This window comes from Gadus morhua, chromosome 15 (genome assembly GCF_902167405.1).
Source record: "Gadus morhua chromosome 15, gadMor3.0, whole genome shotgun sequence".
In the NCBI taxonomy this organism is placed as follows: domain Eukaryota; kingdom Metazoa; phylum Chordata; class Actinopteri; order Gadiformes; family Gadidae; genus Gadus; species Gadus morhua.
Window position 1 is genome coordinate 27,929,815 of NC_044062.1, and position 16,548 is coordinate 27,946,362.

The window sequence follows — 16,548 nt, forward strand, 5'->3', positions numbered from 1 at the left end:
TAAGGGCAAAACAGGACTATAAAACTATTTTGGAAAATAAAATGGCTGCAAATAACCTGGGCTCAGCATGGTCAAGTATGAAACCCATTGCAGGCACTAGTAACTCAAAGAATATAAGCACTGTCACTTTAGAGGGTTTTGACACAGACTCTGACCTTGCAAATGATCTTAATAATTTCTTTTCCCGTTTTGACACCTATGATTTCAGTAAAGAAAAACAGGAGCTCAGTCATAAATTAGCTGACCAGAACCACTTCACAATTGAAGAGGAAAATATTGAAAAGGTATTCTCTTCCATAAATCCAAATAAAAGCCATGGACCTGACAATATATGTGGTAGACTGGTTAAGTTGTGTTCTAGAGAACTTAGTCGAATATTTCATTACATCTTCAATAAATCCCTTCAAAATCAGCATGTCCCAAAATGTTGGAAAGATGCGGTAGCCGTTCCAGTTCCCAAGACAAGCTGCCCAAAAATTCTGAATGATTTTAGGCCTATTGCTCTGACATCTATTGTCATGAAAGCTTTTGAAAAATTAGTGAGAAATGAAATTTTAAAGAAAACAGAGTCTGATATTGACCCATTGCCTTTTGCCTATAAGCCTCATAGAGGTGTCAAGGATGCCACAGTCACTTTGATGAACATGCTTTTTAAACATCTGGAAGGAAAAGGAACACATGCTCAGCTTTTATTTATAGATTTCTCTTCTGCTTTTAATACAATTCAACCCCACATTTTAACAGAAAGACTTTTAGAGCAATTTGATTTGAGTAAAAATCTTGTTGGATGGGTTTTAGACTTTTTAACCAATAGGACGCAAAGAGTGCGAGTCAATGGAGTACTGTCTGACCAGATCTGCTCCTCCACTGGCTCCCCTCATGGCTGTGTTTTGTACCCTCTCCTGTTCATCCTTTACACAAACATGTGCCGCAGCAAAAGAGTAGACAGATTTATTTTAAAGTATGCAGATGATTCTGTCATTGTAAGCCTGCTACAAGGGAATGAAGTCGCTCAGGATTTTGTAGACTGGTGCGATAGGTCCTTTTTACACATGAACATTTCAAAAACTAAAGACATGTACATAGATTTCCGGAAACTCCCCAGTGCTAAGGAACTCACCAGCATAAAGGGTCAGACTGTTGAGTGTGTGGATAACTATAAATATCTTGGGACCATCATCGACAATAAACTAAACTTTGAGACAAACTGTGAAGCTGTGTACAAAAAGGGGAATCAGCATTTATATTGTCTGAGGAAACTCTCATCGTTTCACATTGACAGTAAAATGCTAACCATGTTCTACCGCTGCTTCATTGAATCTGTCTTATCCTTTAGCCTGGTGTCTTGGTTTAGTAACCTATCCCTAAAAAATAAGAATTCCCTGAGCCAAATCGTGAGGTGGGCTAGTAGGCTGATTGGAGAGCCACAGCTGAACCCAGAATCCCTGCATACAAGGCAGCTACAGAGACTAGCTGGGTCTATCTTAGAAGATGGATCCCACCCACTATATGGTGAATTTCAACTTCTCCCATCAGGTCGTAGGTACAAAATGCCTGCCTGCAAAACAAAGAGATACAGAGGCAGTTTTGTTCCATCAGCCGTCAAAACGTTAAATAGTAAGTAAGTAATTAAGCTACACACTAACTTATTCACCTATGGATTGTATGGCCTTCTTCATCTTTTCATTTATTTATTTATTCTGACCTTGTTTTTTGTATCTGCCATGATGGCTTGCATTTAGTATTTATCTATCTTTTGATAGTAATAACCTTTTGTATGCTTTTTATCCATGTTCCTATGTCTGGAGCACGGTTGTCACTTTTATGACTCTGTCTGTCGATGATGTCAATGTTGTCTGCGTGTGTGTGTATGCAGCCAATTCATTTTTTCTTTCTACCTGCAACCAAATCTACCCTCGGGTACAAATAAAGTTACCTTACCTTACCTTATAGGGTCGTAAAGTATTCTGCCCCATGGTCATATTCTAGGAGTGTTGTTGTTTAAAATCGAATTACTCCGCCTGTATCTTTCGGCATTGAAGCCTATTTATTTATTTATTCTAAAATTGTATTCCTGATTTCATACCTGATTTAAACAGCAGTTATTGAGAAATACCTGATTTCAAAAGTGTTGTTATTGAGAGATTTGCACACATCGTCGGGCCAAGTTCCAAATCGATGGTCTCCTTGATTGATGACTTGTATTTCTCATTTCATGTATTTGCAATGCACTCGCTAAGCTTGTTGTTAAATTGTTGTTAGATTGTTTAAATAAAATATGGAAGAAATAACTTCCCTATAATGTCGAATTTTTCCTTGCAGAGTTGGTGTTTCCATTGCACATAGGGTATTCTAATTAGCCCGACATCATATGACGAGTGTTGCAGATGGCACTTCAAAAGCGTGCAGTAACATTAGGCTATTCGTTTATTTTTAATTCTTACTCACAAATAGTTTAATTAACATGTTTTATTGTAGCTCAAAATATACATGTTAAAAATATACATAAATTGTGGGTGTGGTCATACGCCATTAGTTTCTGCCCCACCGAAATGAAGGGGCACCGCACGCTACTGGTTTGGCAGTGGCCTAGATGTTATGACTTTAGGTGACGAAGTCTGCTTTGTTGAAATTTCCTTCTGACTCTTGATGCCAATGTACCCCTTATTATGGTTGTTTACCTTCCTCTCAGCTCTGATGCACTTTGATTGAATCCTTAGCCTCAGCCTGATACTGTATATGTTGACAGGAAAAAATAATTCAGCTCATGGCATCAGGGAAGGTTGCTGTCCAGACCCATGGCCTCTCTTTCCAGCTGTGCCACTACATTGGAGGATTCCATGAGGGAATCCCTCGTCTGAGAATGGAACAGCTGCTTCACGTTCTGCAAGAGAGTGAACACCTCATCAGAAGGCCGGTATAATGCCCCCCTTTTAAATAATTTTAATGCTAGTAATACAGCTCTCTCACTAGCGGTGTTGGTGACTTTTTCCACCAGTGCACACTTGCATTCCTCACAGAGTGAGAAGTCGATGACCCTCTTCACTATGTATCCTGCCAGGTGGTAGAGGACACAGGACTCGGTCTTTGTCATGTCAGGCGGTGATGGGTCTACCAGCTGCTCCACTCTCACAACCTCAGAAGCACTGCAGCTGCTGTTCTGGGTGTCCAGGAAATCCACCAAGTGTGTACCTGGACGATGCATCATCCAGGTAACTGCCAGTATGCGTTGTCAAGAGGAACTGCCCTACAGTGACAGCCCGTAATGCATAGTGGAACTCCAGGTGTCGGAAAAGGGTTCCACTGATGTATGCAAGAAAAAGTATTTCTAGGCAGTCCTGTGTGAACCGGTTTGTGAAAACAAATTTGTGCCCTTGTCTCAACAGATCTTGCTGGACCTCCGGTATTGTTGCTGGTGTCCAGCTGCCCTGGGGACCGATCTTCAGGCAGTGTTTCTGCTAGAAGAAATTGGTGCCAGTCATGTGACCGGGAAGGTTTCATTTTACCGGTCAAATTGGAAAGAAAACGGTCGGATATTGTTCGTGTTTATTGCACTTAAAAAAATTGATAGGCAGGCTATATAAAGAAGAAGAAGTGTGTGATCATATTTTGATTCGCCATGGTTGTTAAATACCGGTGCTCCACAAAGCTTGCCGCCGGCTTTCGCTAGCTTGCCGCCGTTTAGTTCATAAACCTACGGTAGTCTACTAGGGGAGCGTGTCTATGTTCCCCGAGTCCTATGTTCCCCTCTATGTATGAGGCTGGGTAACATAGGACCCTTTTTTTTAAAAGGGTCCTATGTTCCCTGCTTTTCCCAAAAAAGGGTCCTATGTTCCCCGATATGTTTGTGACCGGGGAACATAGGACCCTTTCTTTAAAAAGGGTTCTATGTTCCCCGGTCTGTTACTTTTTCCACCGTTACTGCATAATTCCGGCCGAGATAACTACCATTGCATGTCTTTACCTTTTGTGGAAGAGGGAGAGATGTCGGAGAACCTGACGCAGTATATTTGTTCTGAAGGTTTGCATATGTTGATATTGTTGTCCCTTTAATTGCATATAAGGGCAATTATAGTTCATACTTCCAGGGATTAAATGTGCATTTTATCTGTTGTGTACTAATTGATTTTATGTTAATTGGGGTATTGTATTACTCATTTCTTTGTTTGCCCTTTTACTACGACAGTTCGGGCATGTTGTGTATTGTTCGTAATGAGACCTATCTGAGTGATTTAGTCCACGGGTGATACGGTCACTCGCGCAGTCAATTATCAGTCTCGCGTAGTCGGCCAGGAGCGAAGGTTTCGTTGTATAACAACCGGCAGTTGGAAACCGCACGGTGCGGGCGTAAAGTCGAGAACAGTCGCGAATTAGAATATTCGTGAGTTTCGTGCTGTCGGCAGCACGGTGTATCGGCAGACAGAGGTGCGTTTGCCGTCCGTTCGCCCGCTACGTTTCTCGTGGAGAAGAGCTAGCGGAGAGCTAAGCGAAGAGCTAAGCTATCCAGGAGCACGTGCTCGCGGCCTAGTCGCCAGAGGGACCCAGGAAGAGGCTGGTCTCCCTCGATCCAGACGAGGTTCGTGAGGCGGGTTCAAGCCCCCTACCAGGCAGCACCGCCGATCTTCACCCCAACTACAAGGGAGGTGTCCCCCCTCTCCAACGCCCCCCTTTGTATCCGGCAGTTTCAACTCACCCCCTCTCCCCTCCCCCACTCCAAGTGCACCAACGACCCAGCGGCGCCGCACTACGAGCACGAGGACATTCGTTAGGCCCACCGAGGGACCTCAGGTCGGACTGTCTGCGTGTGTGTGTGTGCTGTGCGATTGGGTTAAAGGGAGGGTACAGCATTGGGGAGGTAGAGTGTGAGTGTGTATTGAAGTGTTTATATGTCAATGTGTTTAATGTGTATATCTAGGGTAGTTTATTGTCTGTATTAAATTGTTAAACGTAGCTTTGGTCTCCTCTCACTCTTAGCTAAATATGTACACAGGTTTAGATATTATTTGGTTATAGATTACATGAGTCAGATTACATCCCTTTAGAAATTATACAGTCCTTTATAGGCTCCGGTACTTCCTTCAGTACAATATTCATACGCCGGTAAACAAACCCCGATAAACCCAATCCCTACGAGAGCTCCCCGCGTTACGGCCATCCGGAGGCGCACAGAGCTTTTGGCCGTGATATTATTATACAATTATATTATATACTATTATATAAAGAGCTCCGGGAGTCGCAAACGGCAATAATCACTTTCTCCTCCATGCTGCAGTTCACCCCGGACTGCACTGCACTGAGTTGGCCGGTTGAACGCTGATTGGCTGTTACGTTAGACATGTCACTCTGTTGAACGCCGATTGGCTGTCATTATGCGAATGCCGCGTCAAAGTTTAAATATTTTAAAAAATTGATAGATTGCGGGGAACATAGGACCCTTTTCTGGGAAAAGGGTCCTATGTTCCCCGCTTTTCCCAAAAAGGGTTCTATGCTCCCCGGTATGTATGGCTACAGGGGAACATAGGACCCTTTTTGGGGAAAACCGGGAACATAGGACCTGCTCAATTTTGTTCTGCTCAATGGTTGAATCTCCTCGTGACTGAATGTTTGTAGACAGCGCGCATGCTGTATGAGCGCAGGGTTGATGCGCTCCACTTTTTTCTGTAGAGAACCAGCGCCTTCAACATTAAGCATAAAACGAAACCGGATCGTTTTCGCCCGTTTCGGCTCCGTGTGGACGGGGCCTTATTTCCAATCGGTCATTCTGACCGGAGACATTTAGAATTTTCGGTCCTCCTCATTTTTTTCCGGTCGAAGACCGGTAATTACCAGACAACGGGAACTCTGCTTCAGGCCCAGAAGAAGATGGATCAAGTTGTGGAGGAAGCTGATGGCCTTTGCATACTTTTCTAACCTGAAATGACTGAGGGCACACACAACATTGCGGGATGACATGAGGTCAAACCAGAGCAGAGCTTCATAATCTCCAAAAACAATGACATTGTAAGGTTGGACTCTGGTCTGCACCCCTCCTCCCCCATGTACCTCAGGGCTGCACTTGTTGACTTGCTGAATGCATGCATTGCTGAACTCACCATCAGCTTCTCAAAATGGCTAGGCTCCAGGACACCTCTGGCCAGCTTAAGTTCCATGCCTTCTTCGAAGGACACCAGTTCCTTTAAGGGGGCAACAGAGACCTCACTCGACGCCAGCTGCACTTTTTCCACCACATCCTGTGATATGGTGATGATATGACCACGGATCATGGCACTCTTCAACTTCTTGACGAGATGTCAGGCATGGAATTGAGGCGCTGGTTTGGCTCAACAGGATGCTGGATCCATGGCTTGTCATAGGTCACCCCAAAGGACTTCCACATTGCTCTATTGGGGCTCCCCATGTCTGTGGTGTTGTTAAGCACATGAAGCCCTACAGATGTCGCCGCTTCAATAATGCTGACTATGATGGGCCGGTAAACTGCGCCATGGTGGGATTGCCGCTATAGTAAGGTGACCAGATTTCTGAACTGAAAATCGGGGACATTTTCAATGCGGCGGTGAAAAATCCTTACATATTATCATTATGAAATAAAAAATGGGGACAAGTACTTTTTCATTTATTTTAACCAGCTTAGTGGGCGAAAAGTTAGGAAAATTCTGTGGGCCAGTGACTGACAGGGGCCCTGAAAAAATATTAGAACATTAGTTATGTTAATAAAAAAACATCATTAATGGATTTTAATGGAAAATCAAATTTATAATTAAACAAACACTATCAGTATGCAGAATGTTTCCTTCATGTCTTCACAGTGTTATATTATCACAACTCAATGTCATATTGTAAAGTTAGTATCGGACAATAAGATAATTGAAGCCTTCACAGGTAGAGGTGTGGTTACAGAAACTGCACATGGTTGGCGTTGCTTGTGTCTGTGTGATGGTGGGACCCAGTGTGATATCTTTTAATGGGGCCCAACATCCCTGGTGGCGCCCCTGCAAAAGGTTAATACATCAAAATATCAGCACCCACAAATATCATGTATCAGTAGTGCACAGCAGTGTCAAAAACACAAATATAGAACAATACATGAGAAAAAAATCTCTCTTCCAAAATTAAGTGTCATGTGCAAAGACAGCTGCCAGACCAGTAGCTAGTAAATATCATCAAGATGTAATTAGTAATAATTACCAAGTCAAAACATATAAAAAGATGTAATACTCTCGTCTGTTCTCTTCTCCTTCAATGCTTTTCTTTTCTTCACCCTTCTTTCTTCTCTCCTTAGCTTCCCTCTGTTGTTTACTTCTATATTTCTGCCTTTCCATACTATTCTCCTGCTCTTTTCATCTTCTCTCCTTCACTCTGTTGATTACTTATTTATTTATTATCCCTTTACTAAAAACATTGACATAAAACAGTGACTCAGGGCATCAGCTAATCAAATGGTCTGCATTTATAACTACTACAGTCATTGGTTACCCACACAGCCCGACAAAAAAAACAGCAGCCTAACACACACAACTATCAACCATTGACTGATTATTAATTAATTAATTATTAATAAATAATGTCATCATTATTATTATTTTAACAGTCTCAGGTCCCTATGCCTACAGGAAAATCATATGCTACCAAAGCAGTCTTCCACCTCCCCCTCTTCCAAAACAGAGCCACATACAATGTCATCACCTGGTAATCTCATGCTAACGTTAACATTACAGCTTCACTAATGACCGATATGAAAACATTGTCACGTTCACTGACTTTTATAACGTTACGTTAGGTCTTCAGTTCAGATAAACAATCATACTTATTTTAACGTTACCACTTCTCACACACACACACACACACACACACACACACACACACACACACACACACACACACACACACACACACACACACACACACACACACACACACACACACACACACACACACACACGTCTACTGCCAATTCACACAAAATAAATAAGTTCATACACAACATACCATTTATGAGACCGCTGATCTTCTCTTTTTCCTTTTTGCCGCCTCTAGATTGTTGTTGTTGATGCTGCTGCGTCTGGTCGTACGTCCTGATAACGTCTGTACGTCATACGTCTTCTCTGGTGCTGCGTTAAATTACTACCGTAATAACTGGTGTTTGAGTCTGCGCGCATTTTTCCCCCATTCACCGTCAAAATCGGGGACATTTCCGGGGACAGCTTTGACCGGGGACAGATCACCGAAAACGGGGACTGTCCCCGGAAATCGGGGACGTCTGGTCACCTTACGCTATAGTGGTAAGCCACAACTTGTTTCCACCGTGTTGTAGCTCCAGCCAGCATACACCAATGCATGCGTCGCTTGGCCTCTGTGCTCAGGCAGTGTGACATTGCCAAATAGCCACCCCGTTCCCATATAGAGCTCCATGCCTGGAGTAATGGACATCTCATCTAAGGAGAGCACACACTCTCTCTCCATTTCAGTCATACCACCTGCCTTCAGCCTCAGCATCTCAAACACTTCCCCCAAAACTCATGGCTCCAGCTTTACATCTTGCATCATCCTTTGCAGCATGCGGATGTTAGGCAGTGGAATATGCATTTGCTGGAGTTTTTTTTTTTACCAGTGATGCCAGCGGAAAATTTCAACTGTATGGCTTTTTTAATTGTTTCCCTCCCCCACCGTATTCCTCTCTTTTCCTGTCCAAGGGCTCTAATTTGGTCTCTATTAAACATTTGTTTGAACTTCTTGTTGACGGAATTGTTTCTCTTTCTTAGTGCCAAATATTTTTTTTTTTTGTTTTGCAGGAGCCCTATCTGCTCTCCTTCTCATAATTTTTTCCTTTTTTAGTTGCCTTGTTAGGTCCTCCACGGTCGCCCTGTCAGACCCTGGCAGTCTGGTCCCTGGAGAAGCAGGCCCTGGCAAAGCTGTGTCTACACTGCTGGCCCCTGACTGACTGGCCCTCAGCAAGCACATCCCTGGATTTGCCCCTGGCAGAGTGGCCTCTTGATCGCTCCCTCTGTCTCCTGTCATGTCCCTTTCATTGCTCTCGAAATCCACCTCAATTTCTCCCTCAATCTCTGTAACAATAACAAGGCAATGTTGCTGTTATATGTATTTTGCCTTTGCATTCAGAACTACTGTCATTTCCAACGCTATAGTACACTTTACTCATATAGAAAATAAATAAAAGCGAAACATTTCTGTAATGTGAATTAAATAATCTGCCACAATCAAAAACCAATGAAAATGTTTAAATGGCAATTGTTAATTAGGTAGAAATGTGTAGATTATCTACATTTTGTCTGCAAATCCTCAGAGAATCGCCGCCTTCATTAGCGACTTTGATGAAATACCCCTCAGGGCCTCTACACGCTACATACAACATCAACTCGACCAAGCAACACGGTTTTTACACCGTTAACCCGTCCCTGAACATGATTTCTGCCCCACGTCAGATACATTTTTTCAAGCGACAATGCTAAAGACAACAACTCCCATGTTCCCATTCTACTTTTGTCGTCAAATGACGTTGTTTGATTGAGAACTCCTAATAAAGCTGCTCGACCAAGTGATACAAGTGCTGTTTTGTCTTGGAGCCGGTAGAGAACACAAATAAGGAGGCAGTATGTGAAAAATGGCCTTATAAAGAAACGTAGGTTCTATGGGTAGGGTACGTATAAAGAAAAAGTTCCATTCTATGGGTATTTAAGGAAGACAGACCAACTTTCTCATACAACTTGCAATGGTGCGTTCGTAATGCTGCATGGTACACAGATCTAGCATTTTGAAAGGCGAATAATTTGCATGCAGATATAAAATATCACCATCGTCAATGACGGATAAAATAACTGCTTGGACAATTCATTCTTTAAGTCTTCACTTAAAGGATATTTGTTTAATAAAAAAAGGGTTAAATAGCTCCATTTTCCGACAGCCATCCCTGATACATGAGTTTGATCAGTAAGATAGGTCTCCCTGTCCATCCGCTCTACAGTCTATCTGAAAACAGAATTTCTGGTATCCCGTTCCCTCCGTATACAGTCAGCAGAACATACTCCACAAGGAGGCAGGCCTCTCTGCACATTCAGAGGCATGCAGCAGGATTTCAGTGTTGACTAAACTAGGCGGAACCGGTGAAGCTACTGATTCATGTGCTCCCAGGAACGGCTTACACAACCAAACACTGCAATCGAAAAAAAGGCTTAAAGAAGAAATTAAAGCTGCCAGGAAAGACAGGAGATGAGTCACGTCTCCTATCATGCAGGACATGACAGAGGGAGGGGGAGCGATCCAAAATAGACTGGAAGGTAGCCAACTTCACTTATTTTTCACACAGCGCCTTTAAATTAAGTGTAAATATATATATATATATATATAGCTGTTATCATTCAGTCATGCAATTAGTATTGTAATGACTAGAATAAGCATGCATATGAAGCTGATCTATTATAATATGTATATAATATATAATGTTGTGTGTGTGTATATATCTATATCTATATCTATATCTATATCTATATATATATATATATATATATATATATATATATATATATATACACGGTAACACAAATTGTCCACATGCCAAAGTTGATTGTAAATATTAGTATTTTCAAAGAGCTGCCAATATTAGGATGCTCAATGTGCATCTAAGTAGGCTTGGGTTTGTGGGCACTTAGTGAACGTAAAGCTTTTAGGCAACCATTAGTCTGCGTAAATGGCAGCTAAAAGCATTGGCCCATTTATAACCTGATACCAATACAGCTATTCAAATGTGTATCTGGCAGCATATTCTTCCAGTCAAGCTGACAAATAAGTATGCTAAATGATTTATAATCAAGACTATAAAAGAGTTATACATACAATGCAAAAATAGTGGTTCATGAGAAGCGTACTCTCTGTTGTTTTGCCTACAGAAACAGTGCAGCGCTGTGTTCTGCATATTATTGAATGTTACACTCTGGCTATAGGCTGGAAAGCTTTGTTATGTCCGCGCAAACACATTAAAAAACTGATTCTACAGGTATGATGTGACTATGCATTGATTTTACGAGTATCTGTGTCCTGGCAGCTAGCAGTCAACATCAATAAACCATCACATAGAACCGCAGTGATATTATTATATTATACTAACAAACCTTTGCTTTTGTGTCGCCAAATTATTTTGCACCACCCTCGTCCAGAGACAATCCAGTGTGGCAAAGAGCTGTGCATGTTTAGGCCTGAGTGGGAAAGGGCACAGAGCAGCCACCGCCTCTCCATAAACACTCAAGTGTCTAACCACCAGAGCTCGTAGTGTCATATCAGTTACATCCAGCTTTGAAATGGGAACGTATCGGCATCGATCTGATTAGACTCCGGACAGATTTGGTGTGTCCGTGGACGGATACAGACATGATATTCTCATAATTATCGAGACCTGAATTGATATGAGAAATATTCAACCTAAATATTGCTCATCTCAACAGAACATCAGAATGTTTTATTGGATAAAATTGATTCTGATCTAAGGGTTGGTCCTAGAAGAGATAGCAGCTTGACTGGAAAGGTAGGACAAGGATGCGTTTGACCACAATAACAGCGATAAGATCTCCTGAGAGGCATGTGGGGGCAAGAAACCACATGGAAAAAAAAGTTTAACAGAAAGAATTTACCTTGTTGGAAAGAGATCAAGAGTTTACACTTTTCACCAAATATCAAGTGAGACCATGAATGTGGGGCTAGTTGTGGGGCTTCAGCTTGGCTTCTCAACCCCCTTCCATGCATTTTGTGGTTGTAGTACATTTTATTTTTCCTATTTTCTTTGAAGTATGTGTGTGTGCACCAGCTTTGGTTTATACCCTTAGCCAGTGACCTCTCCTACAGTCTTCCCCCATCTCACCCTCAGGTGCAGGGTCATTGAAGGCCTCAGGTTGACTTCCAGTTTATCGGCCCACGACGATGTGCTAATGCCTTTATATGAACCCATGATTATGCACCTTTACAGTAAATGCAGCAACAAATACATTTGTTTTGAAACTTGTGACCATGTCTCCGTTCCTCTTTGCAAGCTCTCATCGCAGAGTTCCCATCTGGCCCTCATTGGTTGTAAAGAGGAACTGTAATAACTACTATCCTATGGGGGTGTCTTATTGACAGGAAAGCAGAGGTCCTTTTCCTTGAAAGGACTGGTGACTCATCAACTTCTGCTTCTGGGAAGTACCAGAGAAAAGAATATCCAGCATTGAGACACAATTTAAATGGCTCATCTATATAAATGATTGAATGTATTAGATTGGGTGGTTTTGATAATACATTAAAGGACAACTGTGACATTTACGGGAATTGGCTTTTGTTAATCTTACCCACTGCCAGATGAGAAGATTTAGACCTATATCATGTGTGGGTAAAGAAAAATCTATCGGCTATATAGTAAGCTATGAACAAAATAGGCTACAAGGCAGATTTCACAAAATTTGCTTTTATTCTTCCTCTTTGGGAGGGGCTTCCTAGTCCCTCCCAAAGAAGAAGAATAAATGTCATCCCGTGGTCACTTGAAGATCTGCGTTTTGTTTGAAAGAACACCATAATTTACATAAAATAACACTGAACAACAACTGACAGATGACTACACAACACAAAAACATTGTTTCAAACAACATGGAAAATGTGGGGTTTCAGGGATAGAAGCTTCCAAATAAATCACCATGGCAATGGTAGAAAACTTTGGTTTAACTAACAAACTAAACATCATTCATTGACTGAAGTTCACGAAAATAAAAGCACATTTATCAATAGAAATGTTATCAAAGCAAATCCTAATGCTGAAATGATGTTAAAATGTTGCATTTTCAGAATATTGAATTTAATAAATTTGGTTTTGGCAAACAGGACCTTGGCATACGTTGCTTTAGCTGTTCCCTCGGCCTTTAGACAGGGGACTACCAGCAGACGTTCATATGGTTCGTTTTCGGTCAGATTGACAAACAATTGTTAAGGTTGGAGATTACGTTGGTACGTTCTGAACTTTGAAAATTCAGCATGTTTACCCTCCTGCTGGCGGGCAGTAATACCTGTGCTTACGGGCTGCGTTCTTAAACCTAACGCAGCTTGGGAAGTACTTTTTTTTTTAAAGCAAATGAGGCAGATTTGGCTGAGAGTGCTCCCTTCCTCCCAAACGAACTACCTGGATAATTTATTTATTTTGTTCTATTGTGTTCTGCAGAACATCCATCCAAAAACCTTTCCCAATCCGAGGCAAGCCCGAAGTGCAGATTTCTGTAAATCTTTCGGTCTATTTAGACTAATTTGTGTTTTTTTTTTTTCTGTCGAATGCTAAACTTTCCTTGGGCACTGCTGTTCTGACAACAGAAATATGCTTTGAACATTTGACATTTTCGAAAAGAATCAACAAAGCCGGATAAAGAAAAATAGCATCGGTTCTTCAGCCATTTGGGCAGACAGCCAGCACCGAGGCAGCCCCTGGCAGGTCAGATGATAGCTGGATGCCTGAAGAGATAACAACGTGCCCCAAGCTCCTCAACAATGATTGATACTCCATCACAGGGTAGGAAGCTCCCCTCTCGCTGTGTTGAGAGATGTAGGCCAGAAAACAGGAGGCCTCCCCCTGGATCAATTCTGAGGATGGGGAACTGGGTCGCAAAGTTTGCTCATCTGTCTCGAACAGTTCAGCTCAGTGGTACATGGTCTTTGTAGTCGGGACGATTTAAATTGGAATGGTAAATAGACTGCATTTATATAGTGCTTTCCTAAACATTGGCCACTCAAAGCGCTTTAAAATATTGCCTAACATTCACTCATTCATGCACACATTCACATAATAACGGCGATGTCAACCATACAAGGCGACAGCCAGTTCGTCGGCAGAAGTTAGGGTGAGGTGACTTGCTCAGGGACACCTCGACATGCTAGGAGAAGCCGGGGATCAAACTAGCAACCTTCCGGTTACCAGCAAACCCGCTCTACCTTCTGAGCCAAAGGAGGTAGAGGGTCCCTCTGTCTTTGTAGTCCGACCAGTTGTTAAGTGGTCCGTCCCTCTGTCTTTATAGTAGGACCAGTTAAGTGGTCCGTCCCCCTACGGACCACTAAGCTTGATTATTTTCATTAACATGATGAATCTATAAAAACCAATACGGCACAAAATATTTCTGAAAACTTTAATATAACTTCACTTACATTTGAACATGCACTGATTTCCCTCTGCCATTTTTTATATCCCGTGCAGCGTGTGAACACAGAGGATTGTGAGTAGTTTTGGCTCGTCTAGGATCCAGCGATGCATCCTTGAAAAATTCTCAAAAACAAAGGACGCGAAAATGACTCGAATTTCGAGTGTCCTCAACATTGGAACAGTGCTTGTCGGAGATCTATGACGTAGCGTCCTTAAAAAGGTGGCCGTTGAGCATGCTTCCTTGGACAGGGCGTGCAAGATGGCGACCAAGGATGACCCTTGTCTACGAGGCTAAGCAAAATTACCAGCTCTGTCCCTTAACAACGTCATTTTGCTTCCCCTATTATGTTCTAAAAGTCTTGTGAACTACAACGTTCCATCTCCCGGCCTTTTAACACCGTAATTCACTGCCTGCACTTTCACAAGAAATGGAGCCTTCCGATAAAGGAGCAAAACGGAAAAAAAAAGAATCAACGCGCCCAACTGATGGTATGGTTTTTGGTGTACCTATAACTCTCCCAAGACACATGCTAGCTATGCAGCTACAACCTTGACTGCAGCTAACCCCGACCATGGCTATGCTCTCGCCTCGCCGCGAACAGAGCCCAGATGCTATGTCGTTGCCAGATTCTGACACAAATACACCAGTCAAGCCAAAAGGAAAAAGCAAAGAGCAGAAATGTCTCTGCATGAGTTACAGAACAACATCATTGGGATAATCTCAACAAAAATTAATGAGCGGGCAGATAACCTGGAAAGCATGATTAACCATAACGCATTGAGCATTGACGCCCTGAAGAAGTCTATTGACTTTGAAAAAATTGGCATTTGCGGAGGTTGAGTCTTTGGAAACCGACATGAAGGTGGTTAAACTACTACTGAAAAAAGTAGTTAAAACTCAAACTCAATGACGCTGAACGATACCAACGGAGATGGAACCTCAGGCTCCATGGGGTCACCATCTGCTGCTCCATGGTGCCTGACGCCCATGCAAAGATCAGAGAGGACATCGACATCATTCACCAGCTTGGCAGGTACCAGGAAAATATGAGGAGATCCAGGATGACCAACATCCGCTTTACAAACAGATCCACGCGGGACCTCCTGTGGTAGAAGGCGAAGACCTGCGAATAACTTACAAAGAATAAGTTGAGGTTTGCCGAGGATCTGACTTCTGCGGACAAAATTTTACGAGACAAACTGTGGCCCATAATAGAAGCTGCGAAGAAGGAAGCGAAAAAAGCACACTTTGCAGTCGTTTGTGTGATAATCGATGGAAAGCAGGTATACGTCCATCTTTGCCCCCAAAATAAACACGCCCGGCCGGTCTCAAATGGACACATCCTCCTAAGAGGATGCATACCTTGAACTAACTACACCACTCCTCCTGTTTTCACCTAAGTGCTGAACATTTATTACCTTTTTGTGGGTAAAGCTTATTTTTTCTCTTTCTTACTGTTAAAAGGTTCGGAAGATTGTTTAACGCTGTTACTTAGAATATATTTTCTATTATTAAGGGATAGAAATTGCTCGCTGTAATTTCATAGCACCGTTCATTTTTATACTGTCTTTTTCTGTTTTTTCTCTTAAGGCCAGGGGGTTGAGACAGAATGTTAAACAAATGGCTTTATTCTTATTTGCAAAGCAGCAAAAGACCGACTTTTCTTTTTTCCAGGAAACGCATTCAGTTATAGATGATGCATCTTTATGGAAAGCCGATGGGGTAATGACATTTGGTTCTGAAATGGAACAGAAAGAGCAGCTGGTGCTGCTACTTTAAAGAACTGTTTCGATGGGAATATTTTACATTCCAAGGGTGACCCAAATGGTCATTACTTTATTTAGATTGTTGACTTAAATGATACTATAATTTTACTTGTCAATATTTATGGGTATAATTCAAAACAAGAGATTGACATTTTGTTTGATGATTTGGAAATCCACATTTTACATTGGTTGTCGAAATATCCAAATGTATTAACATTAATGGGAGGTGACTTTAACATAGCATTCGATAGTTTATTAGATGGATATCCTCCTCGAACTAACAATACTATGGCCTTTAACTTGACGCACTTTATGCTGAAATTCAACTTGAAAGATATATGGAGAGAAAAGAATCCTGGAATGAGTTGACTTGAGTAATAAGGCTTGTGCTAGTTTATCATGAATAGATTTCTGGCTGATTTCCAAATGTTAAGACAATAATGACATTAAGGTCAATATTCTTACAACACCCCTGACTGATCACAAAGCTATCTCAATAAATATTTCACTGAACAATAACGACAATATTTCGCAGAGAATGGGTTCATATTGGAAATTAAATGACTCGATCCTGACGCACGAGGTTGTGATCAAAACGGTTCAGTCTTTAATTGAACGCTTTTTGC